At 39.9% G+C, this 22,468-nt stretch overlaps 1 long non-coding RNA gene across 1 annotated transcript in view; it reads right to left on the minus strand.

Moving 5' to 3' along the window:
* Nucleotides 1-22,468, minus strand: part of LOC141801706 (uncharacterized) — a 405,548-nt gene that overhangs the window by 272,498 nt on the left and 110,582 nt on the right. Inside the window, exon 2 of the long non-coding RNA XR_012599426.1 lies at nucleotides 1-55. This is a non-coding gene — a long non-coding RNA (uncharacterized LOC141801706). The remainder of the gene's footprint in view (nucleotides 56-22,468) is intronic.

Consider the following 22,468-nt stretch of genomic DNA (forward strand, 5'->3'; position numbering starts at 1 on the left):
ACGTGCTGTTTTCCTCTCCTTCACTTCAGAAGCTGCTGATTGAACGACGGAGGAGCTGCAGGGGAGGAGAGAGGAGGAGAGAGAGGAGTCAGCTGAGGTCACTCCCGTTTCAGAGAGAGGAGTCAGGAAAAGTGAAACAAAGCTGCCGTATCGTACAGCAGGTGATTTCAGATTGATCCACCTGACCTCCTTTCATTCTTCAGGTGGAGGAAAGGTGATAAAAAAAGAGAGAAGGAGAAAGAGGAGGAGGAGGAGGACTGTGGCTCTCTGAGGGAAGCTGCTTTTCTGTCAGAAAGTGATGATTCAAGATTTTAAAGGGTCCAAAATTTGCTGAGGAGAGGAGGAGCTTTAAAGAAATAAAACAAAACACAGAATTATTCAAAAGGTGTGTGAGCCTCTGAGCGTGACACACACACACACACACACACACACACACACACACACACACACACACACACACAGCAGTCACTGTCTGAGGTGTAACCTCACGCCCTCAGACGCTCTGCATCGTCTGCGTATGCGCCCTTAAACTATACATGAGCATGATATGACACTGCATGTGTGTGTGTGTGTGTGTGTGTGTGTGTGTGTGTGTATGTGTGTGTGTGTGTGTGTGTGTGTGTGTGTGTGTGTGTGTGTGTGTGTGTGTGTGTGCGTGTGTGTGTGTGTGCGTGTGTGTGTGTGTGTGTGTGTGTGTGTGTGTGTGTGTGTGTATGTGTGTGTGAGAGAGACAGAGAGCGTGTGTGTTTGTAGTACAGTAAACCAGAGACAGCCCTGCCACCAGCAGCTCTCTAGCGCCATCTACTGATGTGACAACAGAGGAAGAGACGATGGAAACTTCTGCAGCGGCACCAAACCCTCCCAGTAACACCAGTAACACCAGTAACACCACTTCCACCAGTGACAGAGGGAGGATGGATTTTCATTCACATGAGACAAAAGAAAAAGGGACCAAAAACTCTTTACATTTTTCTTTTTTCTTTTTTTTTTTTTTTAAATTATAGATAGGAATAGAGTTTAGAAATGCTATCTTCGCTGTATCATCAGCCTCAGGGAAGAGAAAAAATGAAAGAAAGAAAGAGAGGAACGAATGACGGAGGTGAATGTGGTGAAGGACTGAAGGGGGAAACGTGAAGAGGGTAAGAAACAAAAAAGAGTGAACACAGAAAATGAACATGAGAAAACTGTGTTAGCTTTGGGGGATGAACTGACGTACAGGTGTTAGAAATCTGCTCTGTGTGAAGGTGCAGCTGTGTTCTGCAGCATAAACTCACATGAACTTAGAAGAAAACATTAAAACATAAATCTACATAAAAAAAAAATCAATGAAAATGCAAAAATGTCCATCAAAAGATTAAAAGACATTTCAGAGAGAATGAGTCAGTTTTCAATAAAGCTACTAAAGTTATTTGTTGTTATGTTTAGGCGCAACATGTATATCTTCAATTATAGAGAATAAATATCAGTGTATAATAATTTATTAAATTAAACTACTATTACTCAGCTGTAGTGATGATATTCTTACATGTTCAGACTCCTTTAAATGACTTTTTTTAATGAGTCTAACTTTGTTATACACATTCTATAATACAATTACAATATATATTTATCCCCGCACACTGTACATCTGACCTCAATGCAAGAGAGAGGTGTCTTTAGTTCTCTCTTTGTTGTGTGCTGCACTATAAAGGAAAGCTTTGACAATTTAGTTTTACATTTTTATAATGACAAAAAAAAGCATTCATGCATTTCATTTCAATTCAATTCAATTCATTTCAATTCAATTCAATTCAATTCAATTCAATTCAATTCAATTTAATTTAATTTAATTTAATTTAATTTAATTCAATTCAATTCAATTCAATTCTTTTCTATTCTATTCTGTTATTGAAAACACTGTCTTTATCATTGTTCACTATTTTCTCCAGATGTTTAAAAGTGAAATCTTATTTTACTACTCACCAATTTACATTTTTTGAAAAGTTATAAGAAAAAAAGTTTATTAGGTGTACATTATTATTATTATTATTATTATTATTATTATTATTATTATTATTAGTAGTAGTAGTAGTAGTAGTAGTAGTAGTAGTAGTAGTAGTAGTAGTAGTGGTAGTAGTAGTAGTAGTAGTAGTTGTAGTAGTAGTAGTAGAAGAAGAAGAAGTATGAAAACAGATGAAACATGCACAGAAACAGAGCAGCAGGGAAGTGGGAAAGAAAAATTAAGTTTAAAAAAAAACAACAAAAAAAAAACTTTGTAATATTCCCATTAAATGTATTAAATTTAAAAGAGAAATACTTTTGTTTACCTTTAGAAAAAATATTTTTTTGCTTGAATTCAGCTGTTGGTAGAAGAATGGGAAAAAAAGCCAGAAGCTGAACGTGCCACATGCACTGTGCTGTTCCTCCAGTGCTGCTCGAGTGAGGTCATCTGAGGACATTTGGTAAATGCAGTGAGGAAAAAAAATAAAATGTCTCTCTCTCACACACACACACACACACACACACACACACACACACACACACACACACACACATACACCCAGCTGGCAGTGAAATTAAAACCTGTGAGGGTGAGTTTGATTTTCTGTCACTTTTGCAAGAAAGAAAGAAATAAAACAATATTAATGAAGCAAAGAAGTACATGTATGATTATCTCTTACACCTGTTTTTCATTTTTTATTTTAACTCTCTCCACCTGAAATCTTTGCTTGTGTGTCTGTGGAGGAGCAGGAGGAGCAGGAGGAGCAGGAGGAGCGTCGGTGTGTTATCTGACTCGGGGCTCTGAGGACGGTGTCATCTGTTGTACAGATTGTAAAGCCCTCAGCGACAAACTTTAATTCTGGGCTGTAAAAATAATACTGACTTGACTTAACTCTATCTCATGGTCATAATTATTCTAGCTGCGAGCTGCAGAGCGCTGCCCGGGCCCCGCTCTCATTTAGTCTTAGAGAGGCTAAAATAAAGAATAAATACTGGGAGTTAAATCAGATTAAACTGTAATATTTAGTTGGCATTTTCTTATCTCAGGACTTCATGAGGCTGAAGCTGCTCGCTGAGCCTCCCACAGCTAAATGATGAAAAAAAAGAGTTTGCTTCTTTAACTTACTGAGTGTGTGCAAAACATGTTGACAGCTTATTTTTAACCTTATTGTTTGTTTTGTTTTCATCAAGGAGGCTGTTATTTTGGGATGCATTATTCTGCCAAATGGAAATAATAAGTGTTCTGATCCACAGACCCTGAGCAGCACTTCTAATGATGCATGCTGGAGTAAAAAACTTTAATTAGTTGGCCAGCTTTAATCGGACTCTGCAGCAGGCTGCACTCTGCACGGTGCACGGTGTGTGTGTGTGTGTGTGTGTGTGTGTGTGTGTGTGTGTGTGTGTGTGTGTGTGTGTGTGTGTGTGTGTGTGTGTGTGTGTGAGAGAGCACGTTCATGTGAGCATTGCAAAGCGTGTTTACTGTTTAAATTGTCATGCATGCATCGCAGTGTTTGAGTGGATTTGAAGCAGCTTAAAGTCTTAAAACAGGAACACTGTAAATCACAAACACGATCTCGCTCTGAAATCTTCACAGAGGAGCTTTCAATTAGACTCAAGAGCTGCAGATCCAGGAGTAAATAATCAGCTGTTTGAGTGTTCAATCCATAAATCTTGGGATGAGCAGATGGATGTTTTGTTTTTTGTTTTTTGTTTTTTACAAAGAGTTTGATTTACAGCACATGCATTTGTGTTCTTAGTGAGAAATTACAATCAATTTACTGCCAGAGAACAGAAAGAAGCTGTTTCCTCTAATTTTCACCATCCAGGCTGTGTTTTTAAAAGATGCAAGAAGCCAGCTGTATCTGTGAGCTGATTGGTTTATGGTTTTATGTTTTAAACCCTGGCGTCCTGCAGCACACTGCCAAAAAACTGAAATCTTATCAAGTGTTTTTGTCTTATTATCAGTAGAAAATACCTTTTTAGACTTCATGTGAGCCACATTTACCTGACCAGTCCAGAAAAATGTTTGAATTTAAGTCATTTAAAGATAAAATGAGCTCTGAATTGTCTGAATTGATTGTAACAAGAAAAAACATCTGCCAAGTGAATGGAATGGAAGTTATTATACCATGGCATTGATCTAGTTTAAAGCAAATTTTCTGAGGGAATTTTTCTTGTTTCATTGGCAGATTATTTTTTGTCTTCGAGTTTCTTGAAACAAAGCTTTTTTTTTTTTTTTCCTGGACTGGTAAGTTATAAGTGGCTTATATCAAGTATATCAAGATCTTTTTCACTTAAAATGTGACAAAAATACTTGATAAGATGTAATATTCTGTCCCTTTAGGAAGTAAGATGTAAAGTTTATATTAATTCAGGAAACATTTGTGTTTTTGATTGTTGCACAGAGTTGAGTCAGTCCCCTTCGTCTCCATCAGGAGTGTCTGCAGAGTTTCCCTCTCACTGTTTCCCTCTCATTGTTTCCCTCGACCAGGAATTATCAATTTGAAAATACTTTAGCTTCAACAGAAAAAACATATATATATATATATATATATATATATATATATATATATATATATATATATATATATATATATATATATATATATATATATATATATATATATATATATATATATATTTTTTTTTTTTTTTTTTTTTTAAACAGTTTCAAACCCACCAAACCAATAAACTAAATGTTACATAAAAAATAAAAAAATGAATAAAAAAAATTAAAAAATAACATTTTAAAGACAATAAATAGAACAAAAGAGAGTAGTAGTGGGACTTAATGAAAAAAAAAAAGAATTAATTAGAGGCTTTGTTTGTAATTAATTGCATTTACTCCCATTTAAATGGCATCAATATTCGACAGGAGAAGCAGCATTTATCGATTTTGGAGAGTGACTGAATCAATGAATAAACATATACAGAAGCTTAAACAACAAAATCCTGCCTGTTTTCAATCAATTATCTTTTTATTTTATTTTATTTATTTATTTTCATTCTTTTATTTTAATAAGGTTCAGTGTAAGAAACATTGATGCATTTAGAATATATAGTATTTCCAAGACTCAGCCACTGAATCCAAGGTCTGTGGGCTTTTTGTCAACACTTAACTATTGCTCCTATCATTAACACTAATGCAGTAACGCTTTAAAACATACACACACACACACACACACACACACACACACACACACACACACACACACACATCCCTTCATTTTTAACCTACATTTTCCCTTAACCAACAAAAGTAACCGACCAATAACTAGGCCAAGAAATTCACAAAGGGCCTGGTTGTCCTCGGACCTTGTGTATCGCTGTAACTGGTCTTCCAGGAACTCGTGCATTCAAAAATGTTCTGTGTTGTGTGTGGAGTATAACTCCAAACTGCCTCTAAATGAATCCTTTTTTTTAAACACATTTTGTTCTATAATTAATCAATGGAAGTCAGCACACGTAACTCTCAGCCCTGATAAATAATATAAAAACAGAAAGTTTTAATCCAACCTAAAAAATGTTTGGAAGCGATGTGCTTCTTTTTTTAACCATCAGAGGCGTCTGCAGTTTTAAGCTAGCTGTGTCTGAGTCCTGTTTCTGTCAGCGTCAGTCACTGATACAAATCAAAGTTCAACTCTGAGGGGAAATTTCAACTGTAAATTCAAATTTTATTTCAAAATAGATAAATAAATAAATAAGGATGGGTAATTTGTAAAATACAGGTAAAGTCTTTAGAGGAGTTAAAGATTCCTCTTTAACCACCAGGAGGGATTTAAAAGTCATTGCAGCTTAAAGCTGAGCTCTAAGTAGAGGCTGCATGTCTGGAAATAAAATATTTGGTGACTTTTTGATACTTTCATATTCTTACAATTTGTATATTTTATGTTATCACCATCTTTATAGTTTTACTTGCTCTTAAGATCTCTCCTTTCTCCTATATTTAAATATTGTTTTTCTTTGATATTCATCAGGCTGAAAACAGGACAATGCGAGTGAGATTTTGTGCTATCCACGAGCAAACCTGCGCTAGTATGACGATACAGCATGATAATAATGCTTCTCCAACCGGGATTTTGCTTTGAAGCTGATAATATTATGAAACACAGATTTAAAGTCAGATAGCTTAAACCATCTGCAGCTGGTGAAGAGTTATGAACCTGAGAGCTCCTGGCATTCAGATTTGGGTACAAGACCTGAAAAGGAACTTTGTTGTCTCTCTTTTTTTTTTTTTTTTTTTCTTTCAAACTTATTTTACGTATCTCTAAATTTATCCTTCCCCTTAAATCTGAGCAAACAACAAGATCTCTGTAAAGTGTGTATCTGCTGTGATTGATGGGTTTATAGTCCAGCTTAATATATAGAGAACGATGCAAACAAACTTTTCCTCCAGACTCCAGCTTGAGGTTTATCATAACACATTTATTTATTTTTTCTTTTTTTTCTTTTTTTTTTTTTTTTTTTTTTTTCAGATTTAAAGATTGAGTTACTAAAACTCTTTGGACAAAGTGCTTCAGAGAACAGTGCAACAGCTTGAAGATTTGTTTAAAGCAGTTACAGTCCAGCCAAACACCCACCTGTGCAGTTAAAAACACTGACAATACGTCAAAATATGAATGGAATTTTAATATAAAGTCACTATGATAGTTCCCCATCATCACATCACATTGACACAACATCTTCAGCGTATCACTTTGTGTTTCTAAACCACACCATCACAACTAAATCTCAGCATGTCCCTTCAAAACTACCTTTTCTCAAGCCGACAGCATGTGTTCCCTTTGGATCTATGTTAAAAACAACAGCACACCCAGAATACACCGTTAAAAAACAAGATTAAACAACATAAAGCTGTAATGGCCGTTTGTTCCTGCTGGAGTTTTTGGCTGTTGTTATTTTTTTGTGAATTAAAGCAGAAATAAGAGAAAGGCCTAAATTATGGATGAATTTGAGTTTCGCTTCCACAGCTTCATGCTGCTCCAGCAGCGTCTCATTAAAGGAGGAATCAGAGGACACACAGGCTGAGGTTTGGCAACTGACACCTCCCTCCCCCCTCCCCCCTCCCTCTGCTCCTGCTTCTGTATTTCCCGTCTCCTCTCTCCTCGTCCCGCTAAGGGCCTCCAGTTGGCAGGTGACAGCTCAGCGGACGGCCCCTTAGCTAGCTCCTGGATGTCCTGAAGGGGTGGGAGGGGGAGAAGGGGGTTTGCACTGAGACGAGGGGCAGAATCAAGGGAGCCTCCCCAGCTCCCCTCACCCTCACCCGGCCTAATGGTGTGGAGCCAGCCCCTTCACTCCCGCTGCTCTACGAGCATCAAAAGTGTGGACAGAGAGGCAGCGAGGAGCCTGTTCTCAGTTCCACTCTGCTACACAGGTGCAGGGTGTGAGCCCACGGAAAGTTTTACAACACACACGCACACACACACGCGCACACAGGACTGCCACCTCTTGTCAAGAACATCCAGGAAGCTCTGCATGAGTTTTGGCTCCTCTGAGGGAAACACATCGTACTGCAGAGGTTGTGTGTTTCATGTGATTGAGTGTGTGTTTACAGAGCTTTTGTGTCCAGTGCATGTGTGTGTCTGGTCCATGTGTGTGTGGGTCCCTCAGAGCAGGACAGGGCTGTGATGACAGAAGTTTAATCCCTGCGGTTTCTGGGTTTAAACAAGTCGAAGCGGAGGAGCCGACCCCCTCTTACAAGTCTTTACTCGAGTGGAACTGCTGTCAAATAAAAGTCTGTCCCAGAAAAAGCCCACAGAGGAAGGAAGCCGGTGGCAGCGCCTCCCCCCTGCTGGGAGAAGTTTCTGAGAGCAGCGCGGGGCTTAGAGCGCGTCAGGCCGATGCTCTGGCTGATATTGGCCTTTGATAAAAAATCAGTTTGGTCCAGACGGTGTGGTCCGTCTCTGATATGATGGAGGTTCCTGCCTGACCACAGATAGTCATTTCTTTCTTATTATTTTTATATCAGATGTCAGAGCAAAATGAAATCCAGGGTGTGTGTCTGTGTGTGTGTGTGTGAGAGGGAGCTGGCTCACGCTGCTCATACCTCCTCCTCTCCAGCCTCTCTCAAACCCAGAGCTCAAGAGTCACTTTCTGGTGCACGATTCAACAAAACAGGATTAAGGTCCAGAGACGAGTCTGAGGCAGAAAGATCATGTGACTGACATGTGAAGAGAGAGACAGAGTGTTTGTGTGTGTGTGTGTGAGTGTGTAAGGGCTGGGTATCTTTCACATTTGAAACGATACCAATGCCTCGTACCTGGCAATCCATATCTTTCCTCTAATGTACCAGTTTTCAGTACTTTTGTGTGTGTTTATGTGGTGATAAATATCAATTTGTATAATAATTTGATCTCATTTAACATATGCAATACTTAATATACAGCCTTGCAATGCTGTGTTCATGTCCAGCATGGAAAATCACCTAGTCTTCCTCTCCCTCACAGTCATGAGGAGGCGTTAAGGTGCCTAAACATGGTACCCTTTGATTTGACGTGAATTGGTACTGGGTACTACAGATGTAAAGTGATCTGTACCTATAAAAGGATCCAATTCAGTACCTTCCCTAGTGTGAGTAGAGGCTGGGTGATACAATTACTGCTGAGGTCAGAATGTGAGCTACACTTAGTGTGCTTCAAAAAAAAAAAAAAAAAGAAGAAAAGAAAAGAAAAGAAAGGAAAGAAAACAAAAACAAGAAAAGAAAAGAAAAGAAAAGAAAAAAAGAAAAATAAATAACCAGAAATGGTTTATAACATTTGGAATCTGTATTAAAAACAATGAGACAAAAAAATAAATAATAAATAAATTAATTAATTAATTAATTAATTAATATATAAATAAATAAACTAAAATAAATAGAAATAGGAAAATCTTTTTTTTTTTTATTAGAAAAAAAAACCCCACAAAAAAATCAAAATAAAAAAATGCATAATAATGCAAAATAAACACACCAAGCATTTTGCAATGGTAAAAAAAAAAGAAAAATGCACTTCTTTGAGGAGCTAAGTTTCTTTGCAAAGCACAAACAAGCCTCTGGTATTAAATGAACTATTTCCCTGAAATCTACATCCAAACTTTATGTCATGTGTATAACTTTTGTAGGTCTAGCTGTTCATTTACCTAACATTCATTTATCACGTGCTGCATGCATGGGGTGGGAAGGGTTTAGCTTCCCCTAATTAATCAATAAGTTTCATTTTTCATTACATTGACCTTCAGGACAGGGATGATGTGTCGGTGAGTGTGTTTTATAAGTGTTTAAGAAGGAACGTGGATTTGTTTAAGCTAATTTTGAGTTTTGTGTGTTTGTACATTCCAGGTTTACAATCTAGCAATCTAGTTGTCTTTTACCAGCCTGTGTTTATGTGTGTGCGAGATAAATAAACGCGGAAAAGAAAAGAAACGAGCCGTGTCCTCCTCCATTCCTGTCTTGAGGCCCTTCCAGAGGGAGAAGATGGAATCATACAATGTTTAGTTCTAAAATCTGGACATCATGCCTGGAGCTGCTGAAGCCACTCTTCATGTGCTGGAGTTGACTCAAAGAAATGACTGTGTCCTGCTGGGAGCCAGAGTTTAAAATGATGAAATCATTTACACTAGTCAGACTTTTTTTTTTCATTTTATCTTTTTTTGACAAATGTTTCATAGCACACAAAACAACTGATGGGACTCTGTTTAAGCTTGTGACTTTAGTAGTTATTCATAAAAACATCACTCTCAAAAAAGAGTATGTATGAAATATTAATTATGTATGTATGTATACAATTACAATAATAATTTAACATTGGAGATTTTATTTGGATAAAAAAGTTCACACATCCTGAGGAGATAACCATTACAGGAACATCAGAAGTAAATAAATTCAATAATTCTGTTAAACACTGTCTATTAACTGTCTCATTCAGAGCTCTGTAAAACCTGCCTGCACCTCACTCTGCACACTACCCTTTCTGTTGTTACTGTAATGCCTGATCCCTCACAGTACGGTGTGTGTTCTGTGACCCTCAAATATTCATCAAGCATGTGACAGATGTTGATATTGTGCAGGTAAAATTCAAACACTAAAGCTAAAGTTTCTAACATTTATATGTTAACTTAAAAGCAAACCCAGCTCTGCACCCTGCTTTAGACGGTAACACTAAAGCAGACATAAAGAGAGGAAATGTTATGGATTAAAAAAAAACTTGAAGGCATAATACATATGGAAGGTACATTTTCTGATCTAAAAAAAATAGCTTGGCACGTCTTTTTTTAGAATTCTTAGTTTACAGAACTTGAAATTTGAAGTTATACATATTAAAGGTACTTCAAATCAACAAAAAATAAAAAGTTGGCAAAACTTTAATTTAACTTGTTTTTTGTGTGTGTGTGTGCAACTCAAAATTTTAAGTTACGTTACTCATTAATAAGTTATCTCAACAAAAACGCATTTGTTCGTTCAAACTTAATATTTTTAGTTGGACTCAAAACTCAAAAATTCTGTGGAGACTGTTGCCTTGAAATTTTAAGTTGACCCAACTTTTTTTTATTTTTACAGTGAAGGGAGCAAAAGTGGCATAAAAGCAAAAACCATCAACAGACCATCCTCTGAGAAATAAATCAGCAGGTGACTCCAGAATAGCTGATTTAACAGACTTAAAAAAAAAAAAAAAACTGACTTTATATTTCAGAGTTTTTACTTAGTATCCTGTCATTTCTACTTAAATCTCAAACATCTGACTTTCTATGTTTTTTTTTTTGTTTGTTTTTTTTTTTAATATCATAATTTCATTTGTCATCCATCCACTTTCTATCTGCTTGTCCTTCTTGGGTTCCTGATGAGTTACGAGCCTCTCCTCCCTGTCATTGTGGGAGAGACTGGATTTCACCCAAGACATGAACACAAACAGACACATTCATGCTCACACCTACAGACGACCCAGGGTGACCAGTTAACCAAATGAGCTCATCTGTGGACCGTGGGAGGAAGCCAGCGGGGCCTGGAAGGAACCCACTCATGCACAGAGAGGGGCTCCAGCTGGGATCTGAACCAGGAGTCATCTTACTGTGAGACAATGGCACTAACCACTGCGCCACCATGCATCCCCTGCTTAACGCACATAGTTAAAGTGTGTGACGCAAGGGACCAAGCAGAGTGTGTGTTTTCTCCCTCACATGGCTGAATGAAGCTAACAGTTCAAATATTAACGACGATATATTACAACCTGTTAAATTAATGAACAGTAGAAATTGGTTGTGGTCAAAGGGCTCACTCAGAGACTGATCCACCTTGTGATCCTAATAGGTCCCCCTGCTTTACAGACACTGATGACAGCTCAGACTCTTTCTTTGACTTATTTGGACAGTTAATGAAATATCTCTCCAAATGTCCAAATGTCAGTTCAACGTATCTTTCCCACTCTGACATAAACTGCAGCTATGACAGTTTTTGATGAGATTTTTCATTTCTGAACAAGTTTTCTTAGAAAATAGATTTTTTCTGTATTTCTTGGACAGATGTAAATTTGATTTCTTACAGCTCTTTCTTCAGCGTCAGGATCATCTGCGTCTAACAGTCTCCTGTTCCTGCAGAACAGTGTGTGTCAAGCTCTACCTTCGGCCTGCTGTAGTTGTGGTGATACTGCCCCCTAGAGGCAGACTGACTCAGGATCCTCTCACTTTAGTGAGGGCCTCACAGTCCGGCCTTACGGTCTCACTCATCTGATTGCTGTGAGATGTTTCACTGGGCGCTGAAACCTTTAAGTGAAGGAAAAGTGTCTTGGCTGCTGTTGTGAGAAAAGCTCTGCTGCTTTTTTGTTTCCTGACTCACTACTAATGTTTATAACTTAAACTTTAAAAAAGCTCAACTTTTTTTATTTATTTATCTATTTTGAAAGTAGAGCACATTGTCTTTCGAAAACCTGAAACATTACTCATTCAGAATACTCAGAAGTACAGCACTGACACAAATAGGCAAAGGATGAAAATTCATTAGCCTCCAGGGTTTCTACAAAGGCAGCATCATGACTCAGAAGCTAAAGTTTATGAACAGAGAAACTCAGAAGAAGACGTGTCTGAGACGAGTTGGACTCTGACGGGAGGGAACATACAGACACTTGTTGTTGAGATACGTCAGAGGTCACAGGGTTCACTGTCCCTGGTTTCAGACAGACTGATACCGCTCAACTTCTGATCACTTCCTGTGACTGAATGGCTGCTTTGGTTGAAGTAATCCCAAGTAATGTGCATGCGGATATGATCTGAAGTGTGAAGGAACACACATATCACAGGTCCATGTTTGTTTTTTTTTCTTTTGAGGGTGAATTTCAGCCGACGGGGTCGTGCTGGGGTCCCTGTGGAGAACAGAAGAGAAGTGGTGGAGCCATGTGACAGCACTCTGAAGGTGTTACAGACCCAGAGAGAAAAGAAGCAATAGAAAACCTGATGAGACGAAAGAAGAGGAGACGAAAAAGTGGTCTAGAATGGCTCGTACATGACCCCTGACAAAAAGAAGTGTACTGCACTGACTGTAGGATGCAAAGCGGTGATAAGATGAAGGGGGTCTCTCTTGTGGTCAGGACAAGGGACTTTAAAGTTGAAACAATTAGTGATGCAGGCCAGTGTTCATAAAGCAGAGAGAGAAGCAAAGGAGTGACTGATGATGAATGCTGTGTGGATATTTAATGTACCTCTCCATCATTTTCACTCTCATGTAAAAAGAAGTTCATTTAAGAATAACTGTTTTTAATCAATATTTAGACAGACAGTGTCTCTTATTAGGTTTTTTTTTTTTTTCCAGTTTAGTTTTTATCTCTTTGAGACCCCTTTTTACCCCTCATCACTTTTATTACATGCAAAAATAAACAGGTACTTTTAAGTCTTTGTCTTCGTGCCTGCATATTTTCATGTATAAGGAGCACAACCTGATCAGAGCTGAATGCCTGACAATGACCTGAGACATGAAACATTTACGTGGTCTTGATTTGAGTGTGCACAGGGGGCTCCACATTTAAAAGGGTTCTAAATCATATCAAACATGCTTTTCCAAAAACAAAATTGTAAAAACACTGACTGGCTGGTGAAACCACTAGCCAAAGTGGCAAGTGAGTAAAAAAGGCAATGACAGGCCCTGCTCCTTTAAAAAAATAAAAAATAATTTAATTTAATTTAATTTAATTTAATTTAATTTAATTTAATTTAATTTAATTTAATTTAATTTAATTTAATTATAAAATAATACTAAAATAACAGTTTTTATGACTTGGTATCTCTTAATTTTAACTTTTTTTTATATTTTTATAATGACTTAAATAATTCATTTATAATTGTATTATATATGTTATTTGGATTTTTTATATTACTGTTATAATAATAATAATAATAATGATACAGTAATAATAATAATATGCATAAACTTGCTTCCATGTATTAATGTTATGTTGCGTGCACATTATTATATAACTTAAGCATACAGGGTAATAACCCGTGCCCATGCAGGAATGGTAATATCCCACCCCTCATCCATTTCCATTTTCTGTCATTAGCTGCCATTATCGGCTGGTGAATTTAGAATGATTGCAGACTGAAACGGATGCTGCCTCTGTGTGACTCTCATTGAGTGATATTGGATTCCTGAGAGGCTGAATGTGTTGTTCTTGACCTCAGGTGGCCCCATGCTGTGCTCTTTTTATGTCTTTATCTGTGTTTGTGTATTGTGTGAAATTTAATTACAGAAAAAAATGAAATGCACAGGGAGAACATTTAATGAAAACACACACAGGGTGATATTAAATGTTGTCTGTCTGTCCATGCCCATTCATAAGAATGCTACAGGTACGAAGATCAATTCATAAAGTGAATCCACATCCCTCAGCTTCAGATCCATGAACCGAACTGAACCCTCCTCCAGCTGAAGCACCTTACAAACACAGATATTCATCAAAGAGCATCTCTGCCCCACACACACACACGCCCAGCGCCTGTGTCAGTGACTCCACACGCATCCCATGAGGTCCTGTGTGACACACACATAATGGAGTCATGCAGTAAGAATGATTTGCTCCTGATAATCAACATGGCTCCTCCCCTCCCCCCTCTCCTCCTCCCCTTCTCCCCCTCCTGTCTGTGTCTGAGCTGGCTGTAATGACTCTGCTTAATTTCTCAGGGGAGGAACAGTAATAAGTGATCATTGACAAAAGGATTTCTATGGAGACGTTCACAATATCTCTGCATACCCGCCCGGCTCCACACATCTGTCTGTCAGTCGGTCCCCTGGTCTGTCTGTATCACGGATTGTCTATCTGTCTGTCTGATGGTCTGTCTGTCTGTCTATCTGTCTGTCTGTCTGTCTGTCTGTCTCACAGTCGCTCTGTCTGTCTGTCCCATGGTCTGTCTGTCCCTCTTACAGTTGGTCTGTCTGTCCGCCTGTCTGTCTGCCTGTCTGTCTGCCTGTCTGTCTGCCTGTCTGTCCGCCTGTCTGTCTACCTGTCTGTCTGTTGGTCCCATGGTCTGTCTGTCTGTATCATGGTTTGTCTATCTGTCTGTCTGATGGTCTGTCTGTCTTTCTGTCTGTCTGTCTGTCTGTCCCATGGTCTGTCTGTCTGTCTTACAGTTGGTCTGTCTGTCCTCTTGTCTGTCTGTCTGTCTGTTGGTCCCATGGTCTGTATGTCTGTATCATGGTTTATCTATCTGTCTGTCTGATGGTCTGTCTGATGGTCTGTCTGTTTATCTGTCTGTCTATCTGCCTGTCTATCTGCCTGTCCGTCTGTCTGTCAGTCCCATGGTCTGTCTGTCTGTCTCCCGGTCGGTTTGTCTGTCTGTCTGTCTCATAGTCTGTCTGTCTGTCTGTCAGTCCCATGGTCTGTCTGTCTGTCTGTCTAACGGTCTGTCTGTCTGTCTGTCTGTCTGTATGTCTGTCTCATAGTCTGTCTGCCTGCCTGTCTGTCTGTCTGTCTGGACAGTGCTTGTCCTCTGTGTCAAATCTGAGTTAATGTTTCTGATGTGTTTCTGAATGTTCTTTATTTTCTGCCCTGAGAAGTTTTTTTTCTACCTTTCAGATCAAAAGTCCTTGAATTCAGAAAGCTTTTAAAAGTGTATTTATTTTATCAGACATTCACTGAGAAAAAAAGAAAAGAAACGTTGTCATTGTTCAGTTAAAACTGAGTGAGACTGAGTTGGGAGGAAATCAGAGCCAAGGACCTGTTGTCATAGGATTGCAGTACCAACTCCATCCAGCTGTTGATGACAAAGAGCCGGAGAACTCACAGAATGTGTGCAAAGAAGAAAACGGCTCAGCGTGGGGCCAGCGAACAATGACTGAATCTCAAGGTCCATACTCACACACTCACTGTCTAACCCCTAATTCACTCCTCAAGTATGAGCGCTGTGCAGCACGCTACACTGTACTGGAACCACGATCACATCAAAATAAAGCTCCATGTTTGTCTCCAGATTGTAAATCTGATCCTTGTTTATCATCATTCATAATACTCACACATATTCTTTCTATACGGACACCAACAGAAAGACGAAGGCATGGACTAAAGGTGCTGAAGTTTTAAGAGGTCTTATTATTCTCAGTCTCATTATTAGATTATTTATGAATTATTTAACTTACTAGAGCCCATCTGATTGTGAACTCTGAAAATTATCAATATGACCCAGTTTATTGTGTTTCAGGAAGATATTAATTATTAGATTTCAGTATCAATCCTCTGTTATACTGATTTGACTCAGAACAAACATTTTACCAGATTCATGACCCGTTTCTGAACGATCCTTGGTGACTCTTTTCAGCTCTGTCTTTTCTCTGTCATTAAACTCTTTTGTGTTTGTGAAGTGTCTGTTGTGAATGTGCAGAAGTCTGAGCCGCTGCAGCGTCCAATCTGAGAGTGATATTCCATATGGGGGCGAGTCTGTTAGTGAATAGACTTCTACAAAGCCAGCTCTTGTGTTTCCTTGATCATAGCTCCTCCGATCAGTCTCATCCATCCTCTCTCCTCTCTCCTCAGAGCACGATCATCACTTTGGGACAGTCTTAAAAATGGCAACTCAGAAAGTATTTCCGGTAGCGCGAAGGAGATAGGACAGAGGAGGCATGAAATCATCACTTTGAGATGTACCCTAGGCATGTATGTTGTCATGGTGGGATTCCATGGCGGGAAACATGTGGTTCTCCTGTGATCTTGTGATCTCTGTATCCAGCTGCTATGGGCCCTGCCCTGTGCTGCACAGCGCTTTGCTGCGCAGCACTCCAGAGATGCATCCAGTATGAATTGAAGTACTCCCAAATAACGCTGTATGTGTGAATTAGGAGTTAGAGGCACGTCTCCAGGAAGTCCATGAGGGTTTAGGGCTGTCCCAATGTAAAATTGTGTCTGTTAGTGCTCTCGCGCTGACTTTCTGAGCCCTTAAAGCTATGGTCTACAATCTGAAACCCAGTTTGGCTGATGAGACACATTTGAAAAATGCAGCCTCACTCACCCCTCCTCTCCATGTTCCAAGACCCCGCCCCCCAGCTCGTATCGCCCTTCTTTGCATCCTAACAACACGCCCCCCTCCGACAGAGCAAGAAGCTGGCTGGCAGAAAATGTAACAAACAAGACAGTCATCCTCCTTGTGACACACAGTGGTAGTCTTTTCAATTGGAAATTGAAATTCTGGCAGTATTCACAAGATAAAACATGAAATCCAAATCTTGTATGCGTCCATAGCCATAGTGAGTGCCGGTGCGCTCCAAAGTTACTTTTGTGGTGCAGGCGTGCTTTTGTTGTTGTACCCTTGTGAGCTTAGAAGCGTTTCAATTTGTTGCTGCATCCGCCGTAGTCGTCACTCAGCGCAGGTCTTCTCTGGCTCCATGACGCTTCAGTAGCTGCACAGCTAGCTGACGTGAGAGGGGTAGTGGGGAAAGGACAAGTTGGGACCATGGGCATGACGGTGTGAAGCGAGGGAGACAGGGGGTTGGATGGACTCACGGACCAATCCGACTAGTATGCATTTGCACTAGGATTTTTTTTCGTTCTTTTTGGTCCTTATTTTGTGTAGATTGGACCATAGGACCATAACAGCCCTATAAATTGTGTTATCAAGATGTACACAGCTTCAAATCGTAGACCATAGCTTTAATGCACCCTTTTGTAAGTTGGCACATTTGCAGACTTACCATGAGGGAATTACACACAGTTCATAATGATGTGATGTGAAACCATAGAAATAGCGGTTCCCAGGGAGATGCCCACAAACACGGCAGGTTAAACGAACATGTAATTCAGAAATTAATAAAAGAGAGAAGGCAAACAAGAATCACCAGACTTTTTTTTCTGTTTTTAAGTCCATCTTAATGTCACTAAAATGTTTATTTTTTTCTGCATAGACAAACTAAACATGTGAAAGTGTTAGCGTGTTGGTGATAAAGCAAGCAGCACATTGTCCTGACAGCAGCAGAGCATGATGGGAACAAGCAGCTTTAACCACTGACACTGACCTCTGCCCCCACCGCTGGCAGCCTGAACCCTCGACACAAACTAAATTATCTCAAAAACACAATAAAACCTCTGCTCCAGGCCCGGGAGGCCTCTCTGGGCTTGTTTCTGTCTCCACCCTAAAGAAAAGTGACTCTCGGAGGACTCACAGACCCCCCTGTTATTCAGAGCACAGCAGTCTCAGTAGCACAGGATTCAGCTGCCTGTATAAACTGAGACCACAGGTTCTGCTAATAGGGATCCCCTGCAGGCCAGCCCAGGCTCTGGGCATCCAGTTTACTGTGGACTGACTGTAACATCAGGGAGGGTCACATCACAGGGAAAAACAGTGTTCAGTGAGCTGAAGGTGAGGAAAAAAAAACACAACACTTTTGCCTTTTTGGATAAACATTCATTACTATGCAGGCTGATCCTCAGAGAGCAAAAAAAAACCTTTATTGTGTTGCTTTGACTCAAGGCCTCACACACGTTAAAATGTTCAGCACTTACCAAAGATCTAAATTCTTAGATTTCTACATTTTAGGTACATAACCTTCAGGTGTTGTGGCTGTTTTTACTGTTTGAAGTTTACCATACAAACCTCAATCGAGCACATTTTACCCTTTATGTCTCAATGTTTTCAGGAATCCTGTAATTAGGTCACAAAAATATATGCTAGAATACGATAAACTGGATCAAAGTCTCATCACAGTAAAACTAGTGTAAAGATTCAGTAACAACATAAAGGGAATGGAATTAAGACCAACACATGAAAGAACTGATTTTAAATGCATGTCACACAACAATAAGGGAAAAGAAACAACAAGAACTAAACCACATCTCCTGATACAGTCACATGCTGAGGCCCCTTTTTATTATAATGAAAACTAAAAAAACGAAAAAACGAAAAAAATACTCACTTTAACATTTGTATTTGCTGTCTTAAGCCATTCATTTACCAAAATTGGAAAAAAAATAAATAAATGAGTAAATGAATAAATAAAATAAATAAAATACAGTTTCCTTTTTTTGCCTTTTTTTATGGCTGAGATTTAGTATGTTTTGTGTATCATTGCGCTTCAGGAGGATTGTTTTCAAGTATTCTAATTTGAAAATGAACTTGAAAATGCAATTTTAACACTTTGGACTATTTCTCAAAATTGACTGATTTCTTGAGCTAACATTGTTTATTCCCCTTTTGTTTAACACTGTTCCCCTGAATGAAGTGTTTTTATCTCGTGTTTAAGCTCCCTCACTCACTTCACTAAATCCACATTTGTTTTCTGTATCCTAACTTTATATTTATAAATTAAAGCTACTGTGAGGACTATCTATTTAAAGTGGATCGCAGCGCTACCGTTGGCCTGAATTGTTGATGTTTTTCCAGAATAAAGACTGTGTTTCCAATGAGTACTTACTCTCCACCTAAGACAACTTTTGACCAGATCCAATGCCACAGGGTAAGGTATTTATCATCAGTTAGGTAGAGCTATGCTTTGAAACCTGATAACCACTCACAGCCTGGTGCTCTGACTGAATGAATCCTGGTTATGTCCTACCAGTGCTCATCTACCAACTCCAACCTCACCAAACAGCAGTGGAGTGTACAGAGGGGGGACAAGGGGGGCAGTCGCCCTATTGAGAGCCTAAAACATGCACTACAGTAGACTCTTGGGGGCTAAAGTGTCCTCTTGTGAGCCAAAACACATGCTAAAGTGCCTACTTGGGAGGCAAAAATATGTGCTAGAGTGGCTTCGAAAACATGCTAAACCATTTCACTCTCCTGTTTATCTCCCCTCTTCTGTCCTTTTCTGTCTGACAGTTAGGCTCCTGTGTCCACCATCACTACAAAACTAATCACAGAAATTGTTTTCGGTCCTGCCTGACCCGATCAGGAAGCAGAGAAATCATGGATCAGGCACATATCTAGAGGTGAGACTTTTTCAAGATCACTCAGAGAGTCCTCACAAGTGCTCAGTTTGAGTTTAGGGATATCACATAAATTATCTACCATGCCATCTCCTGCATTAAACTTTAAGTTAAAAACGACAGAAATTTTAAATCTCTGGGACTTCAAGCCTGATGTAAAGTCAAGAAAGGCAAATAGTTTAACTTTGCACTAAAGCCATAAAACGGCAGCCTGCAGACATCTCTTAGAGCTGTGTACTTAACATGTATGATGTTGATTCCTGCACATAATAAATAACCTGACGTTTACATTGGTAAATCTTGGTTCACAGTTTATCTGCATATTTTATTTTATTTCTCACAATTATCAAAAACATTAAAGACACGCCACACACACAGTCCCACACAGTGATCACTGGTTTAACACTCTCACAGACCCAACACTTTGCTGTCTGCCCGCACTTGATAGTCTTTTATATATTATGTACATTAACTTGAGTATTTGAAAAGTTCAGATCAGGCTGGCCTTTGTCTCCTGCTTTTCCTTTTGGAGGTGGATTCACCTTTAATTATCTGATAGTGATGTAAACGTCTGACTGTGCTAAGTGGCCACCCACTCAGCTGCTCAGCAAACCCCTATGAAGAAGTGTAATGATCACACAGCAGTGTCCAACCACTGCTGCATCTGTTTGTTTCTGACAGAGGAGCAGAGAGGAGCTGCTGTTTAACCCGAGCTGCTCTCGGCATTAGTGGGAGGTTTTCGCTCCTTTATATCCGGACTGGCTGTGAAAAGAGCTCTCATTTTCTCTGTCTCATTTCTCCCACTGCCACGGCTCATACAGAAGAGGAGGCTGCAGCCACGCACACATACACACACACACACACACACACACACACACACACACACACACACACACACACACACACACACACACACACACACACACAAACACACGCTCACCCGGTCACTCTCTGTACTGTGTGACCTGACGTGGGCTGACCCTGACATTTCCCTCTCCTCTAATGTTCTTTAAATGGGCTGCAGGGCAGCCAGAGTCTTGTATGGCTCCACAGGCAGCCATTATGAAGCAGAGAGCAGAACCAGAGGGCAGGCCTGGACATTAACTCTGCAGGGTCCTTCTTAGATCGCTTTTTCCTCTCTCAAACACACACTCAGGTTACAAGAACTGCTCCTGTAATGTATGCTATTATGTGGCTGGAATTATCCAGACAGGTAGAGGCGGGAGAGGTGTTATTGTCATCATTAGAGGTCCAGACACCACGGGAGAGAAAACGACCTGTTCGTCATTATGGTCAACTCCCTCTGCTCTGCTTCCTGGCTGTCCTTTAGCCCTGTTGGTCTGAACTGCTGACTGTCAGTGCGCTGATGGTGCACTTGCTGCGTTGCAGGTACACAGGGTTATTTTGAGTCACACCCTGCTGATGATGATGAGTGTGAGGTTCAGGCTGCTCGTTGCTAATTTGTTAGATGTGTTTTACACTTTGAGCTCTGCACTTTGACAAGTGTGCCAGTGTCAACAGCTGCAGTGTCAGTTCAGATCATTTTGAATACTTCACAACACCAGAGTCAGAATGATGTGTCACCTTTACCAGCTGCCTTTAAATAAAACCTGTTAACATGCCCCCCCCCCCTGTTAATACCACACCAACAAAGTCAGTTTCATTGTCATCAACTCTATATTAAGAAAGACAGTGCTCTATCACTGTGAAGAAGTGATCAGTCTGGATCATTATCACATTAAACTCTACGGCAAAGACTCAGAGTTTTCATTTGGTGGTTCTGGGAAATTCTGTTTGTTCCTCGTCTTCTCATTGTTCCTCATATACTCTATCACCTGGGTCTTCAAAACGTTTCACAAAAACGTTTACAAACTTGGAAGCGTCCAAAGAGGATGTTCTAACCTGGTGCACTGAGGACTGCGTCTGTCAAATGAGCAAATTAGCACGAGCAATGCGTTTTAGTGTATTTGCCTTCAAAGACTTGCAGAATTCATGCAGATCATCAGAACGCACAAGCTCACTTACTGTGATTTATCAAACCTGAAACTGTTAGCGGTCGCTGATCAATATAAGGGGCTCTAATTTCGTAGACCAGGCGCAAGCACAGGCGCACTTGCCCTGCTCCGGCCTTTGCCGCGTGGACAGGGCATGCCCGGCGCACTTTGCAAGTTTCCTGCTGTGCCAAGAGAGGCTCAGTCAAGGCGCAGAGGAGCACAGAGGAGCGCAGAGGGGCGCGTCCCACCTCCCTCCGCACAAATGGCAGAGAGGGAGGAGAAAAGCCGTGAGTGGGTTTAACACAGCCGAGCGCTGTTTTCAACAATCACATGTGCGCCTCTTTCCTTGCCTTTAAATGCACTGCAGCATCTGATTGGTCTGACTGATCCCCAGCACCGCGGGAAGTGTGCTGGAAAGACCCAGTAGTGGAGATGGTCAGAGCCGCTGTCCCTGCAGCAGGAGAATGGACAGTGGGGCGCATCGGAGGACACGAAGCGCGTCACTGTGTGGGCCAGCTCCCGGGACAGATGCAATCTGTTCCTTTGTCATTAATAGGAGTACAAAATGAAGAGACAGTTACACAGCTGGCTTATCCATTCAGAATACTTTTGATCCACCTACACTCCTGGTTTGTCATCGCCAAATAGCAGAACCTTTGGTGATATACTGTATACTCTCCCAGTGTCTCCACCTCATCCTCCTTACAATAATGTACTCCATCTTTTTATGTCAGGTTAAAAATAAAGACTAAAACAGAGAAATATGGGAAATCACAGGTAAATCCTGAGTGACATACATTTATTTTGTCTCTTTTTTCTTCGTCTTTTCTCTCCCTCTTTTCTTTGAATTAAATGAAATGAGAGAAGCCAGATATATACTCAGTATCAGATGTTAAGGCTGTTTATTGTTTAATTGTAAGATGTGCATCAAACTTCCAGCTGCCGTCAGGTTAACTTTCCATTATGACAAACAGCTTTAATCTGACATCAGATGTGACGGGACAGTTAATATAGATACAAATGTATATGCTGGTTCAGACGGTTACATTAAATAGTGATTGCTGTGATTGTTTATTGCATCAAAATGTGCCTGACACTCTGTAAACCTGCCTCTGAGGCTTTGTTGAC

This window comes from Halichoeres trimaculatus, unplaced genomic scaffold, assembly GCF_033239565.1.
Source record: "Halichoeres trimaculatus isolate MK-OKI-2021-1 unplaced genomic scaffold, fHalTri1.1 fHalTri1_scaffold_2, whole genome shotgun sequence".
NCBI lineage: Eukaryota > Metazoa > Chordata > Actinopteri > Labriformes > Labridae > Halichoeres > Halichoeres trimaculatus.